Source organism: Furipterus horrens, unplaced genomic scaffold, assembly GCF_987537825.1.
Source record: "Furipterus horrens unplaced genomic scaffold, mFurHor1.1.pri manual_scaffold_13, whole genome shotgun sequence".
Lineage (NCBI taxonomy): Eukaryota > Metazoa > Chordata > Mammalia > Chiroptera > Furipteridae > Furipterus > Furipterus horrens.
Genome location: NW_028327183.1, coordinates 24,888,241 through 24,905,140, shown reverse-complemented (window position 1 = coordinate 24,905,140; position 16,900 = coordinate 24,888,241). Strand labels below are relative to the sequence as shown.

The following is a 16,900-nucleotide window of genomic DNA, read 5'->3' as shown; positions in this document are numbered from 1 at the left end:
ACAACAGATACTTAATGAAGGATTAGAGGAGGAAGCAGAATTAATTCTGAGGTCCCTTTCAAGACTTATGGACATTCAGTTTATTCGGTTGTGTACCCTCGTCAGGCAGTACAGGTACAGAAATGAGACATTTTGTGTTTAGAAGCTTAGTTGACTGTTAGTGTAGTAAATGCCATGATTAGGTAGGTGCCATAGAAAACATAGAAAGGGCATCCATGCCCAGCCTTCAGGAAGAGGAAGCCATTCTAAGAAAGCTACTTAGCACAGGTGTCTTGACAAGTGGAGTGAAAATGGAGTATATTCTAGGGAGTGTCAGGTCATTTAGCGTGGCTGGAATATGAGAACTCCTGGTGGGTGAGGGTCAGAAATGTCTTTTAATTCTGTTGGAATTTTTTCTTCAATGCTGTGATGACCAGTTGCAAATTTTAACATGGTGAATTGGGATTTGTGGAGGGGACTTAGGAGGGTGATATGTTTTAATTTGTGTTTTTAGTAAGATTTTTCTGGTTGTAGTTTGGGGTGTAAACTGGAGGAGAAGAGAGATTACACCCAGGGAGGCCAATTCGATTTCGCCCTAATTTCAGTGAAAAATGAGGACCTGAATTAAGTGGCTTGGGGATCAAGAGGAGAGACTAGATTTGAGGGGAACTCGAATACAGAATCAGCGTGACTGACAAGGTGTGCAGGGTTTGAGAAAAGTCTAGGAGGCCTTGGGCTTCTCATTTGTGCCTGCCTGCTGCTGATGCCCTGCCCTGAGGGGAGGGAGCAGAGCAAAGGTGTGGTGGGAAGAGCCGAGTGTGAGGTGTGTGGATGAAGTGGGTGCAGACGGCCTTTAGGCTTCTGAGTATTCGGATCTGGAGCTTACTTGAGCTGCCAGGACTGGAACAGACTTGGGTGACGGCAGCCTATAGCTCAGCGCTAACGACCTGGGGCCAATGTTGATAGCAGACCGTGAGAGTTTTGTAGAGCAGAGTGAATTTTGGGGTGGGGGTAGGGGGGGGTGTCACTTAATTTTTTAAGTTAATACAAGCACTACATTTTTAGGAACATTCAAACAATTTATAGGTTTTACAGAGTAAGAAGTATCCTTTATTCCCCAACATCACATCTTCCCAGAAGTATCTATAACTGACAGTTAGGTGGGACTTCTAGACATTTATATTAGTATTTCAGGACAGGAGCGGGAGCCCCCTATCTGGAGAAGGAGCAGGCATAGAGGTATGAGGGAAACCAGAGTGAATGGTGATGACAGGAAGGAGTGTCACTGGATTGCAGTAAGGGCTGAGGTGGCAGCTGACAGGGTTCCTCTGTCATCTGTGACCTTAGAGCCGTTTGGTGTGGTAAGGAGTGGGTGGGAGCTGAAGTGGAGCCGGAGGATATAAGCACATTTGAAAAGGCTTGGCTCTGAAGGGAAGGACACTGTAGGATCAAGAGGTCTTTTTACAAAATCAAAAGAAAATGACAAGTGACACTTGGGAATGGGTATATAGTGAAAGAATGCCAGAAAAGAGGGATTAATTTATAGAGTGAAATCTTCGAGGATGCAGTACTGGATGAGATTCAGGGCCCGTGGTGACAGTGGTTATGTTTTTTTTCTAGAAAAATAGAAACTGAAAACTTGGAGTACTATAGGACGTGCCAAGTATTCTTTTCAGAGAGTAGTAAATGCCCATTTGTGCAGGATATAATGCTGTTTCTTCTACAAAGAATTAAGAGAGCAAGGCCCGGTTTGTACTCTGAGGACCAAAACCTCAGCTGCACTAATGGCACCAGTAACCAGTGATGCCAGTGAATGTTTAATGACTGGCTGTCAAAGACAAAGACACTATTTGTAGCATTTGCGTTTTCTGTGTTATAAATATTTCTGCCATGGCACGCTTCAAGCTCCAAGCTGATGTCGCTGAAGGTGTTGGGAAGAGGTGCGCTTAGTAGGCTCTTCTGAGCTGGTACCAGCTGACTCCTGCCCCTCAATGGCACACCACTGCTGTGCTGGAAGAACTGCAAAGAATTATCAAGTCAGTTGGTTGCCCACTGATTATCACCTTCCCCGCCTCTAACGTTTTGTCGGTTGAAAGCACCTGTAATATCAGATGTACACTAAAGCAATACTGTTGTGACTTCTGCGACAGAGAAGCTGTAGTTTAGGGCCACTGGAGTTCAGAGAGTCTCCAGGGTCATGTCACTTTGTAGAAGAGTGAATAACCATATGCCAGGTGGATTGGGAAGGAAATGAGACCTGCCCATGCCATTACGGGTAGTTGGATTTGTGCCCTGGCAGCAGAGTTCAAGAACCCAGATGTCCCCAGCCCTCTTCTTTATAATCACATTACCTTACTAGCTGTCTCAAGAACCGTTGGGACCTGCAAAAATGGGCCTGGGCTGTCCGTAAGTTGTTACCTAGCTGTGTGACTCCCGACAGGGTGCTCAGCCGGGGTTTCAACTCTATGAGTTTTAAAATGCGGTTGTTGGACTAGTTTACTGTTTTGTTTATCACTGAGTCCTTAGTATCTCAGGCTTAAGCACTAAATAATCAGTAGGAGGTAACTTTGTTTTGCAGTAAAAGATGCTGTGACTGTAGAGGCAATTTAGCTGGGATCTTTGTTGTTTGTGTTATTTTCCCTTTAAATTTCCATCCCATTTTGATGTTTGCTTCCTATCCTCACCTCTTACTGTTGTAGGGCGCCACCTTTACTAACAGGCGTTTATCATATCTCTTAAGAGTATTGAGGCTAAGTCCATGGTCACAAAGTCCTGCTCAGAACTAGTCTCCTTGCTCCTGTCCGGCCTCCCTCCAGATAACCCTCACAGTGCTGCCAGGAAATTCCGCACACTGCTTTTAACGTCTTACTCTGAATGTTCCAGGTGTTCCTAATCCCTGTACAGGAATGTGCACACTCAAGGCCTTGACAATCTGAGGCCTGTCTACCTCTTTAGCTCCGTCTGGGAGGGGAGTTTGAGAAAGAAAATGCTGTGGAGCTGGAGCATCGGGAGCAAGGGAGAGAGTGGAGTGAGACAAGGAGGGAAATGTGGGCAGGGGCTTTGGGAACTACAGCAAGGAACCTGGGTTTTATAAAGAGCTCTCTGGCTGCTGGGTGAAGAATAGTTATGGTTAAGCTAATTCAACCCAAATTCAGTTACTTAAAATTTTTGAAGCCTCAGGTTCCAAATCTGTAAATGACAGATGATGTCGGTACCTATCACGTAGGGTTACTATGAGGATTAGTTGAGAATATGTATGTAAAGCTTTAGAAAATTAACTGGCACAAAGTAAAGGCCTACCCAGCATCGTTATTCTTTATTAGTGCATCCAAACTGGAGTATTGGGACCACTTACCTGCATTTTGGTAGAATGCAGCAAATCATTTGTGGTGGTCCCATTTGGGCAGGGCCTCAGCAGATGGGGTGGGGGAATCAAAAAGGGTGAGGGGCTCTCTATGAGGCAGAGGGAAGAGCCAGGCTGCAACAGCTCATAGAAACCCATCCCTCCCTGGCTCCCTGTACATCCTACCTTTTCATAGAATAAGTAAGTCCCATTGCCTGGCTGTCTGCATTTCTTTCATTGTCATATCAGGACCTTCTGGTTTAGGTAATGTCTCCAGTCTTGCCTCCTTTTCTAACCCCAGCCCTTTGTGGATCAGAGTGAAATGTCTATGGATCGGAGTTTTCTTCTCTCTAGAGCAAGCACACTTTCCTTCTAGGGATTTGTGTGTGTGTGTGTTTAATTTATGTTTTTATTACCATTTGTAATAGAAGCCTAAGAGGCTGGAGGCAGATAGGGGTGGGGAGGAACAGAGGTTCTATGTTTTCTTGTCTTTATGAAGCATCTGGTACTGTGCTGGGTGCCAGTGGTAGAGCGATGAATGAGCTGGAGAGTCCCATCTGAGTCCTGGTAAAGAGTTGGACTTTCCTTTTGAGAGCACTGGGAATACATTGTAGGGTCTATGCAGAATACAGAGTGAGGTGATAGGTTTATTTCATTTAGTGTCGATTTTCAGTGCCTTTGGGTCAGAAAGGGCCATCTCTTGAAGTTGTAGAGCTCAGGCCAAGGTTTTCCCCAGAAATCTAATTTTGTGGAACACTGTGAGACTTGATGCTCCAGTTGTGACAAATTTATTAATACTTTATTGCAAGAAGCACTACACAATTTTACTTAAGAGAGGATAAAACGTTTAGCTTTTCCTGACCCTTCACAAATGGAGGTTAATCTCCAGAGTTTTTAGCTCAAAGCACAGAGTTAGATTCCCGAGAAGGAGCGTGGGCTAAACGAAATAAGTAATGTCATTGGCCTGCCAGGTGGAACATACCAGGGTCATTCTATGTTTAGCAAAAGAACAAGTCTCCAAACCTCAAATGAGCTTCCTTTTCCACCACACTGAAATGGAAATTGGTGCCTTTTAAATGATATTATATCCAGGATCAGATATGCCAAATCCTGCCTTAATCATTAGTCATGCCTGCCTCCCCCGGTGAGGCCATGGAAGGAGATGTATCCATAGTGGAGACAGCAAGGGACAGCAAAGGGACACTTTACAGATGGAACAGGTGGCTTAGGCTGGAGGCCTGTGGGGCAGTTTCCTTCTTCTAAGCTCAAGTCTGCTCTCTGGCAGCTGGTCACATAGGAAGAAGGAGGCTGAAAATGAGACATGATAGAGGAAGAGCAAGAGGAAATTGGCTGAGCTGCTCTCACGAACAGAAACTGGCTCGGTGTGTACCCCCTCTGACACAAGAGAGAGGAGGGTGCCACGTCCACATTCATGTGAACAGTCTTTGTTGCGCTGATGTTAAGGATTATACTATTCTTTTTGTAAAGGAAATATTTCAAGTTTATGGCAAGTATACAGAATAGGTGAATGCCCACATACCCACTCTCCGGCTTTATTAAATTTAATATTTTGCCTCATTTGTTTCAGGTTTTTTAAAAAAGAAATAATGCATTACAAACGTGTGTGGAGCCTCCCGTGTGTCTCACCCCAATCCCACTCCCCTTCTTCCTTTCTCAGAGGTAACTGCTACTCTGACGGAGATATATTTTATCCCCATGTATGATTTTATACTTCTAACACATAACTGTCCATAGACTATATTATTTTGCATGTCTAAACATTTTACTTAGAAGTTGTCATGATACATAGCCTTCTGTAGTTTACTTATTTCACCAGCTATTGATAAGTGAAGCTCTTTTTAAATTTATTTTAACTGCTATATAATATTACCTTGTATGATTGTGCCTATTTGTTTATGCATTTTCCTGTAGATGATCATTTAGAGCATTGATTTTTGCTGCTATGAACAGTGCTTTGCTTAGCATACTTACATGTCTTGCGCATTTTGTGACAGTGTCTCTTGGGTATAAACCTGGGATTTTAATTGTTGAGCTGTTAAGGTATGCATTTTCAACTTTACTAGAAGTTTCTAAATTGCACTTCAAATGGTAAGATATAATACATCCTAACCTATTAAATTTTTCTATGTACATAATATATCTCTCAATATAGTCAGGTCTTTGTGTTTTTAAATAAATTTTTATGATTTTTAAATGAGTCTTATGTGTCTTTTGCTATAATTGTACTTTAAAAATTACATATTTTATTATTTGTGTATAGAAATGCAGTTGATTTCTTTATATTGATCCTGTATTCAGAAAGCTTACTGAATTTTACTTACTAATTTTAATAATTTACAGATTATCTTAGATATTTCTATATGGACAATCATGTCACTTGTGAATGTTAATAGTATTGCTTCTTCCTTTCAAATGCTTATACGTTTGTTTGTTTTTTTAATTGAACTCAGGGCATCTAGTACAATGTTTCATAGAACCATTAGACTTCTCTTGTCGCTGATACTAAATCCTAACATTTCACTGATAAGTAATATAATTGCAGTAGATTTTTGGAAGACACCTATGTCTAGTTAAGGAAGTTCCTTTCTGTGGTTGATACTGTGCTTGGCTTTGCTCAGCCTCAGTTCCATGTGCCTCCCTGTACTGCTGAAACTGGAAAGCGAAAACACTGCATTTTCTCACCCATGATTGAAGTGGGCAAAACCCCTCCCAGTTTCAGCTGCTAGGTTCAGATTGGCCTGTCAGGCATTGCAGTGAATATGTGTTGATTATTTTGGGTTCTCCAGCCCTCATGTACTTCAGATGCCCTGTTGCTTCTCTGTGCTTCTTTCCATGTAGATGCTCATACCTCACAGGTCTTGTGACTCTTGATGATTTGTCCTCACTTGTACTTTAGGGTTTGTTGCTTACCTTTATACCTAGTTTTGTTGTAAGTATGACCCATGAGTTTTTGTCAGTTTTGTTTTGATTTTTTACCTAGTTTCTGTTTTTATTTGGGGATTTGGAAAGATCTAGAAAATTTGCTTCCACAACCACAACCATCTTTTCAGATTTCCCCACCATTTAACTTTTTGATGTACACTTGACTTAACAGAGGTTACAATCAATATCTCTACCCCTCCTTCTGAGTAGAATGTACTTTAACTCACTTCTTACATCTTGTTATTTTCTGTTTCAGAGAGGTCTCTATTTTTCATCCCTCAGAGCAGTGGTTGTTTTGTTTTATAAATTCAGTATGTGTTGAGGTTTGCCATAGGTAGCTCATCAATGCATCTTGTATCCCACTCCTAGGTTTAATTACTTTGTTTCTCAAAAACAAACTTTAGAAACTTAAGTCATTTAGTCAAGGCCTACTAGTTGTCTAAGTATGTCTTAATTTTGTCCTCACCTTGTATGATCATCATTATGAAGAAATTTTCTTATCATCTTGTATTATTGTTGAAAAGACTATAGTCAACCCAATTGCTGCTGCTTTGAAGGTGATTCTTTTCTTCGGTTGAGTTTAAGATCTATTTTCGGACTTCTGGTCAAGATGGTGGCATAGCTAAACGCAGCTCAGCCACATCAATATTAAAATTAAATTATAGAACAACCATCACTTAGAACCATCAGAAACGGAGTTGAATGGAAGTCTGACAACTCTGGAATAAAAGAAACTGTTAGATCCAGTGAGAGCGAGAGGAGAAACAGGAGAACAGGCCATGACTCTTAAAAGATTTACTTGGCCAGCTGCACTATCGGGCTGAGACCCGGAGGTGTCAGCAGCCAACAAAGAAAGGCAGGGGTTTTTGAAGGGGGAAGGGGGAAGGGAATTGAAGGGACTCTCTATTGATGGCTTTGGGGGAGTTGACCCTGGGAACAGAGAGGCTTACTAAAACAGAAATTTACTAAGTTCTTGCTGGCAGGCTAAGATATCTTTGAAGAACACGGGCTTTCACTGCTGTCAGCGGTTACTGTGGGAGCAGCAGATTTATTGGGGTTTAGGCAGTCCCTGACACCAGCAGATACTGTGGGGGCTTTCCAAAACCAGACCTGGATTCCCAGAACTCAGGTCTTATGCCTAAGAGAAACCATATCTGTCCAGACTGGTAGGAGGGGTGGAGACGTGAAACAGGCTGGTCTCACATCCATGTGTGCTGGATAAAAATTCAGAAGGAATATCTTGGGAACAAAGAGTCCCAGCCCCACATCAGCCCCCCTCGCCCCCCAGCCCAGGGTTCCAGTGCAAGGAAGATAAATCCCCATAACTTCTAGCTGCAAAACCAGTGGGGATTAAGCAGTGGAAGAAATTGCTGGAGTACCAAGCAGTTCCTCTTAAAGAACTCACACACAAACTTACTCAGACTCACTCCCTCTGAGCTCCAGCACTGGGGTAGCAACTTGAAAGGCACCAGTGGCATACAGGGAGGAACTGAAATTCCTGGCATCAAGGTGAGAGTTGGGGGACAGCTTTCTCACAGAAAGGTGGAGGCCATTGTACCATTTCTGAACCCTCCCCCAACAGAGCCAACAGGCAGACTGGTGCCATATCTGAGACTCCATCAACCTGACTCACACTGTTTGCCCTGCCCTGGAGATCCCCTGAGGCTCTATCCCACCCAACTTACTGCTGTTAACAGTGGCTTTTCCAAATGAATGGCTTGTCTTGGCTCATGGTTCACAACTTCATAAATCTTTTCAAACAAGCAAGAAGTGATCTCAGTGAGCCTCAGCCCCCATACCTCTTGCTAAGTGGCCCCAGGCCCGGCACTAGCAGCAGCCAGCCTAGATTCACAGCTTGGCTTCACCTGGAAATTTTCAAGCCCACCACAAGTAGCAGCCATCCCAGATTATTTTATAACTCAGGCAAGGTGTCCCTGGGCAGAACACAGGTTGGGGCTGACTTTGGCCTGCACCACCCAGGAAACCCCAGGGCCAGTGCACCCAGTGGAAGCTACAGACCAATTTGGAGCACCACCACCCTGCCCCTGCACAGCTGGTCCTCCATGGAGGGCAGAGGTTGGTGGTTAGTGGTCACAGCCAATCCTTGCAGCTGACTGGCCTGAGTAAATACCTCCCATTGATCTGCCACCAGCAACCAAGGCTCAACTATTAAGAGGAAGGTGTACTCAGCACACATGAAGGGCACATCTCGAGTACTCAGCTTGGGTGATAGGGGAGGCTGTGCCACTGGACCCTACAGGACACTTACTACATTAGGCCACACTACCAAGAAAGGGAGTCATAGCAGCTCTACCTAATACATAGAAACAAACACAGGGAAGCTGCCAAAGTGAGGAGACAAAGAAACATGGCCCAAATGAAAGAACAGATCAAAACTCCAGAAAAAGAACTAAACAAAATGGAGATAAGGAATCTTATCAGATGCAGAGTTCAAAACACTGGTTATAAGGGTATTCAAGGAGCTTAGTGAGGATCTCAACAGCATAGAAAAGATCCAGTCAGAAATGAAGGATACAGTAAATGAAATAACGATTTACAGGGAAACAACAGTAAAATGGATGAAGCCAAGAATCAAAACAATCATTTGGAACATAAGGAAGCAAAAATAACCAAATCAGCCCAAGAAAAAGAAAAAATCCAAAAAAACAAGGATTGTATAAGCAGCCTTTGGGACTACTTCAAATGTTCCAACATTTGCATTTAGCAGTGCCAGAGAGAAAGAGCAAGATATTGGAAATCTATTTGAAGAAATAATGAAAGAAAATTTCCCTAATTTGGCGGAGGAAAGAGACATACAAGTCCAGGGAGCACAGAGTCCCAAACAAGATGGATACAAAGAGGCCCACTCCAAGACACATCATAATTAAAATGCCAAAGTTTAAAGATAAAGGAGAATCTTAAAAGCAGCAAGAGAAAAGTAGATACCTACAGGGAAATTCCCATAAGACTGTCACCTGATTTCTCAAAAGAAACTTTGTAGGTTGGAAGGCACTGGCTAGAAATATTCAAAGCCATGAAAAGCAAGGACCTACAACTAAGATTGCCCTACCCAGCAAAGGTATAGTTTAGAATCCAAGGGCAGATAAAGAGCTTCCCAAACAAGAAAAAATCATCACCAAACTATTATAACAGGAAATGTTAAAGGGACTTATTTAAGAAAAAGATGAAAACTATGAACAATAAAATGGCAATAAATACATACCTGTCAACAATTGAATCTAAAAAAAACAAACTAAGCAAAGAGTAGAACAGAGACAGAATCATGGATCCAGAGCATTTTGATGGTGGCCAGATGGGAGGGGATGTGGAGGAATGGGTGAAGAGGTAAGGAGATTAAGAAGTATAAATAGGCAGTTACAGAATACCAATGGGGATGTGAAGTACAGGATAGGAAATGGAGTAGCCAAAGAACTTACACACATGGCCCATGTACATGAACAATGGTGGGGGTATCTCCTGAGGGAGTGGGGGGTGCTGGGTGCAAAGGGGGAAAAAGTGGGACAACTGTAATAGCATAATCAATAAAATATAATTTAAAAAAGATCTGTTTTCAATGCTACCCAGTTTCATTATGAAATGTGGATTTTTAAAATCTTGCTTGAGACTTTTTTCTTATTCCAGAACATGAGTATTCATGCTATTCTTTGAAAAATTTTTAGGGGAGGGCCAGCCTGCTGCAAGGAAGGAAGAGGAGGAGGAGGGAGCGGGGGCGGGTTCGCGGGGGTGCAGGGCAAGTCATGACCAGGGCCCATGCTGGGACACAGTGCCCCAGGCGGCCATGCAGGTGAAGCCGCTGGCGCTGCGGGACCACCTGCCGAAGACGCCCGGGAGGAGGGAGTGGCGGCCGGCTGTGAAGTAAAGCTGCAACTGCTGCCGCCGCCGCCGAAGTACTCCTGGATCAAAAAGCCGCCGCTGCAGCCCCTGGGACCCCCGGAAGCAGAACTCAGTTCCCAGAAAATTATAAAAGCAGGAAAACTCTAGACAAAGGAGTCCTACAAGGCTAGCGATCAGCGCTATGTCGAATTGGCCAGCACTAGATATCAGAGTGTCATCAACCAAGAAAATAAGCTACAAAATAAAAAGAAAGACAAATTTGAAAAGGGAAGTAACAGTGAGAGCAAAGAAAGCCGGGGAAACAAAATTAGATGGTCCTGGTGAAAATGTCAGTGACGATGAAACTCAGTCAAGTAATCAACGGAAGAAAGCTAATAAGCACAAGTGGGTAGCACTTCACTTAAATGATGTAAGACCAGATAGTCAAGAAAGAACAGGATCCCAGAACAGCTCAAGATGTCAACCTGAAACAAACCATCGGTTGACAACAAGAGAAATGATACACGAAGTTGGAGGCATGATAGAGAAAAGAAAGATTATCACAGTGAGGTTTTGAGTGCGAGAAGTGAGGGTAGTAATATCCAAGGTTCCTCTGCAGGCCGAGGAAGAGACCAGGGACGGGGAAGAGGATGAGGCAGAAGAAATCCTCGATTGAACTTGGATTAGTCATATGGTTATCAAGAACATGGTGAAAGGACTGATCAACTATTTCAAACAGAACTTAGTACCAGTATGATGTATTACTATGATGATGGTACCGGCATACAGGTATATCCTGTGGAAGAAGCATTGCTTAAAGAATATATTAAGTGCCAAAACAAAACAAAACAAACAAAAGAATATATTAAGTGCCAAATTGAATGTTAGTTTAGTATAGAACATTTGGATAGGGCCCTCCTCCATGTAGGGTGCCACAAACAGACTTATCTCAACTGATGGACTGCCCAGAGTTTGTACCAGGCCAAGCCTTTTATTCACATACAGTCAGGGTAATGATCTACTGATGCTCTTGAGTGCCATTTGATTGGAATATACAGAGGAATAGGTGACTCACTGAAATATCATTATAAATATTGGAACAAATCATGGTACAGAAATAAAAGCGACCAGAGTTACTTGTGTGCAAGAATGTCTACTCCCAACTCCTTGTGGAGGCGGCTGGACCAACAATACAGTGGAGATAAACACCTTTGTGATGATGGTGAGAGACAGACCTTCAAAGCACTCTTTGTCTGATGTAGGACACCTACTGAGACGTGTGTGTGCCCCCCCCCCCAAAACGGTTTTTGAACTCGTTGATTTTGAGGCCTTTTAGTGCTTCTGCTGTCTTTTGTTTCACCTCTTCCACATCAGCAAAATGTTTCCTTTTGAGGACTTTTCTCGTCCAGGGAAACAAACAAAAGTTGCTTGTGGCAAGATCGGGTGAAAAGGGAGTGTGGGGCACGGGGGGGTCATGCTATATTTGGTCAAAAACTTCTGGACTCTCAGAATGTTGTAGGCAGTTGTGCTTAAAAATGACCCATCATGAAATGGGCATATGCGTTGAAAAAGTCTTAAAAAAAAAATTCACTGAAGCCTCTCACAACACCAGCCAGTTTCTAGAACACTCACCTAGTGGAGGAAGCCTGTACTACAAGGAGCCTGCTTTCCAGAAGATAATTCCAGTTTTGGGGTCCCCCTTTGTAAGTGTCCAACTTGGCCCCAACCTGCAACCTAGGTATGTGCCCTCACTTGGAATCAAACCTGTGACCTTCTGGTTTACAGGACAACATTATAACCAACTGAGCCACACAGGCTGGGGCTATGTTTTATTTTTAAGCAGTTGTCTTTTTAATAATTTTTATCCAGTAGTTCTATTTGAAGTTTTTGATGTCTAATACTTCTGCTTGTTTGCTGTCTCTTCCTTGTGGTAGATTGTTTCCTCATGGGTTTTTTTGTTTGTTTTGTTTTTTTAATTGTTAGCATACCTTTAACATGTTGAGTTTATTTAACCAGAGTTAACCTGCGGGTATATCTCTACTGAAAGATCTTGTATTATCCTTGGCAAAGTATTCCAGAGGTGTTACTGACTCAGACCCACCTTTTATCCTACTTTTTCTGTTTAGGAATTCCTGGACCACCTCGTAATAAAAATCAATGAAAATTAAAACTACTCAAGTTTGAGTGAAGGAAGACTCATGGTTATGAATTTTTGGTGGAAAATATTTTTTCTGCCCGGAGCCCATGATGAGTCAGGCTCAGCTCTTGTTTTCCTATGCTGCTGAATGGAGTTTTTAGTTACCTTTTCTTAGAAGGGAGTGCCCTGCGGTCGTCCTAGAACTAGGTGGTATTCTTATTTCTCATACTACTCTTCATACGCACTTAATGTCTTCCATCTTTTTCCATTGTGTGAATGAAATCCTCAGTTTTCAGGTTACTGGACCTGCTCCAGAATGCACAGCATCTCCTCATGCTCTTACCCCTAAGGATTTTCTTTACTTTCTCATGAGCTCAACTGTATCTTAAAACAATTCATCTGAAATATATTCTCTAGTATTTTAAAACAGCTTTTTAACAGGAAGGTTTTCACATGATCTAATCGGCCACATTACCAAAAACAGATGTCCTGTGCATAAAGTTTTAACTTGCTGAGACTCTGCTTACTTCAAATGGTCATATTTTGGACAGTTAGAGGACTGACTCCTCATTTCTAGAGGGAGAGCGGAGAGTGAAAATGGGCTGGGAGAATAGGGGAGGTGGGAAGAGCATGGTAAAGAGGGGAGTTGGGAGGAAACGTTCTCTTCCCAGATGCCTTCATCTGCATTTGGACTCTTGTTACCTAAACTGCAGTTTATGCATCACCAGGGAGCTTGTTAGAAATGTAGAGTCTCAGACCCCTCCCCCCCAGACCTACTCACTGGGAATCTGCATTTTAATAAAACTCCCAGGTGTTAGTATGCACATAAATATTTTGACTTAGACTATTTCTGATGTAACTACCTTCCATAAAATGACTACTATAATACTTTCAGATTAAAGACCTTCCTGCACTTTTGTCAGCCACTTCTAGCTTAGTCCTCTTTCTCCAGTTAATTTTTAAGGACTTCCCTGAGATGGTTTTTGTACTGAAGTTTCTGAGAACAGTTCCTATTGGTGATATATTATTATATTGAGGAATTATTGATAGGACATATTGTCATATTGAATATGAGAGCCAAATCTTAGCTCTAGAACAAAACCACTATGAAATTCTTGGGACATTTGCTTTCTGCTTAGCTCTGCAGGGTAGAGAACTCAGAAAGTGGGGCATTATGTACAGAGAGCTTTAGACCTGACTTTTTTTTTTTTTTTTTTTTTTTTTTACTGGAGTGTTTGCTCTACACACAGAGCATCCTATTTCCCAATATTCTGACAGTGCACAGGAGTTCCCTTTCTCCACATCCTCTCCAACACTTATTATCTCTTACCTTTTTGATGATAACCACTCTGACAGGTGGGAAGTGGTATCTCATTGTGGTTTTGATTTGCATTTCTCCAATGATAAGTGATGTTGAGCACTTTTTTCATGTACCTGTTGGCCGTCACTAACTCTTCTTTGGAGAAATGTTTATTCAGTTCTGCCCATTTTTAAAAATTGGGTTGTTACTTCTTTTTGTTCTTGAGTTGTAGGAGTTCCTTATATATTTTGGATGCTAACCTCTTATCAGATATATGGTTTGTAAATGTTTTTTCCCGTTCTGTAGATTGCCTTTCATTTTGCTGATTGTTTCTTTTCCTCTGCAGAAGCTATTTAGTTCAGTGTAGTCCTACTTGTTTCATTGCTTGTGTTTTGGTGTCATATGCAAAAAATTATTGCCAAGACCAATGTCAAGGAGCTGTTTCCATACCTTTTTTTTTTCCTAGAGTTTTACCATTTTGGGTCTTTAAGTTTAATTCATTTCATGTTCATTTTTGTGAATGGTGTTAGAATAAGAGACTTAAGACACATAAGAATCAAATGCAATGTATGAATCTTGTTTAGATTTTTTTTTTATTATTTCTAAAATGTTGTTCTATTACAGTTGTCCCATTTTCCCCTTGTTTGGATTCTGATGGAAACAAACCATCTGAAAAAAGACATTTGGGACAAGTGGAGAGATTTGACTATAATTGGGTTTCAGATGATGTTAAGAGAGTACTGTAATTTTGTTAAGTATGATTTGGCATTGCTGTTATGTTTAAAAAGGTGTCCCTATCATTTAAAGATGCATTATTGAAGTAGTCACAGGGGAAGTGATAGATGTGTGGGATTTACTTTAAAATACCAGCAAACAATGTAAGTGTAGGGAGATTAGATGAAGCAAGATTGACTGTGAGCTGATGCCTGTTGAAACTGAATGGTAGATTCATAAGAATTTATGATACTTTTCTCTCTTCTTTACTAAATGTTTGGAAGTGTCCATAATAAAAAATTGTAGAAGAATCCTAGATTCTTGGAGTCAAGAAGCAATTTCTTCTAGAAATATAACTTGTCATGAATATATACTCTTCTGAGAAGAGAACTCAGAACTATTGGTTCTTTCTTTTTCCCCCAAATGCTTAATATTTATTTTGATCTTTTTAACTCTGAAGGGCTCTGGGCTTTTTGGCTAAAGACAAAGGGCAGTCTTTTAAAAAAGCCAAGTGTTGACAAATGGAAATGCTAGGAGCAGAATAGAAATAAGTTCATAGTATGATATATACACCAACATAGAAACCTACTCATAACTATTTTGAAGAATTTTTTTCTACCTCGGGCCTTATTTTCCATGACAATAAATCGAAAATGTCTATTTAAGACTTTGTTGGGAGTTAGAATACTAGCATGGTCAGGAGTTGGGAATCAGACAGACCTATATTCAAATATCCCAGTACTGTGAGCTGTGGTGATGGAAGACAGATTTACTTAAACTCTCAGAACCTAGGTTTCTTCAACTGTGAGGGGCTAAGTATAGTACCTACTTCATGAGTTATGGTTAGAATTAAATGATTACATTTTATAGGTGGTGAAATTTAAATTATGTTCTTGGAATACTGTGAGTATCCATAGAATCCTAGTGTGTGTGTGTGTGTGTGTGTGTGTGTGTGTGTGTGTGTGTTAAAAAACTGCTGGAAACTCAAGAACATGGCCATACAAGAACAAATACCTCTTGGCTGCCTTTAAAACCCCTTCTCAATTGTGATATATAACCACCTGTGTCAGAATAAGGAATTCCCTCCTTTGAAGCGAATTTGTACAAAATTCCTATATTTCTGGAGTGCAATTCCAAATATTTGTCTCATTTCCCTTTGGATTCAGTTTGTATTTTCAACCTTCCCACTAGAGAAGAAAGTGAGATGTGAGAACCATTTGATTGACCGAGGAAGGTACTGCTAGATATCAGCTGGGCTACACAGATGAGCAAGACTCAGCCTGTGTCTTCAAGAAGGCTTGGGATATATGTTTATATCGTCAAGGAAGAAGAAAGAAAAGGTAGTGTTATTTATTGATTTTAGAGCGAGAGAGAGAAAGGAAGAGAGAGAGAGGAAGGAGAGAGAAAGGGCAAAAGAGAAAGAGAAAGACAGATAAACACTTATTTGTTGTTCCACTTATTTATGCATTTATTGGTTGATTCTTGTGTCTGCCCTGACTGGGGCTCTAACTCGCAACTGAGCTACCCAGCCAGTACTGAAAGGCAATGTTTAAAGTTAGACTTTTTCATTGGAATCTTGACTTCCCTGCATATCATGGGCAAACCTTACTTTTTTGAACCTCAATTTTCTCAGTTGTAAAATAAGGATCTTTGTTTTTCCAGTTGTTGTGTGGATCAAAGGAAACCCCATGGCATTACCTTTGAACTGTAAAGGCCAAAAATATATTTGTTGATATTTTCTAGACAGGTTGTCTCAGACTTCTCTTGGAATCCCAAGACACATCAGAACAAGCTGGGAGTGGTCCCTGAATACCCCATAGACTTTTCGGAGGCATGAGCTGGGTCTATGGAGGGTCTGAAAGGGAGGGTGGCTAGCCCCCTTTGTCTTGTTCTTGGCCCCCCTGTGCTGCTCCTAGGCCCAGACAAGGAAGCTTCCCAGGATGTACTCCTTGGCCCACATTGCAGGAAAGCCCTACTCAGCAAAGAGAAGGTGTGAGGGGTCACAGACGCTTGTGTCATCCCGCACCTTCAGACAAGTCCTTGTGGGATTCCCAAGGCATGCTGGCCAGTGTACTAGGTGTTGGGAGTACAGTGTGAACAAGCATGCTTTCTAAGTCCAGTGAGAAGTCTGTTGGGCCTTGCATGTGTCTGGTCCAGTGCTGTCCAGTAGAATTTCCTATGATGGAAATGTTCATGGATCTGTGCTGTGTGATCCAGTAGCCACTAGCCATGTGTTGGGCTCTTGAAATGTGCCTGTGTGACTGAGGAACTGAATTTTAAATTTTATTTTAACTAAAAATAGCCACATGCAGTTAGTGGCTACCATATTAGACAGCACTGGAAACATTCTGAGAAAGTTAGAAGGGCACCCAAGCAGGCCAAAGACGTGACTTCCCTTTTTAAGGAAGAGCTATGAAACTCAGAAGACGTGGTACTGGCTCTACCTTCCACTATATGTGTGGATTTATGGCATTTGGCCTCCCCTCTGTTTAGCTTCCTTATCTGTAAAGTGGGAACAGAAGGAGGATTGGGTTAAATTCTCTCCAGTGCTAAATTCTTGGTTCTATGGTGATTTGCCTTTTTTGTGTGTAAATATTACTATACCTAGTAATATTTGATAATAGTAAGTTTGCTTTAAATTACGTACTGT

General features: G+C 41.7%; 1 pseudogene; it reads left to right on the top strand.

Moving 5' to 3' along the window:
- Window positions 1-10,036: 10,036 nt before the first annotated feature.
- Window positions 10,037-10,987, top strand: LOC149994266 (la-related protein 1B pseudogene; annotated as a pseudogene).
- The last annotated feature ends 5,913 nt before the right edge of the window (window positions 10,988-16,900 follow it).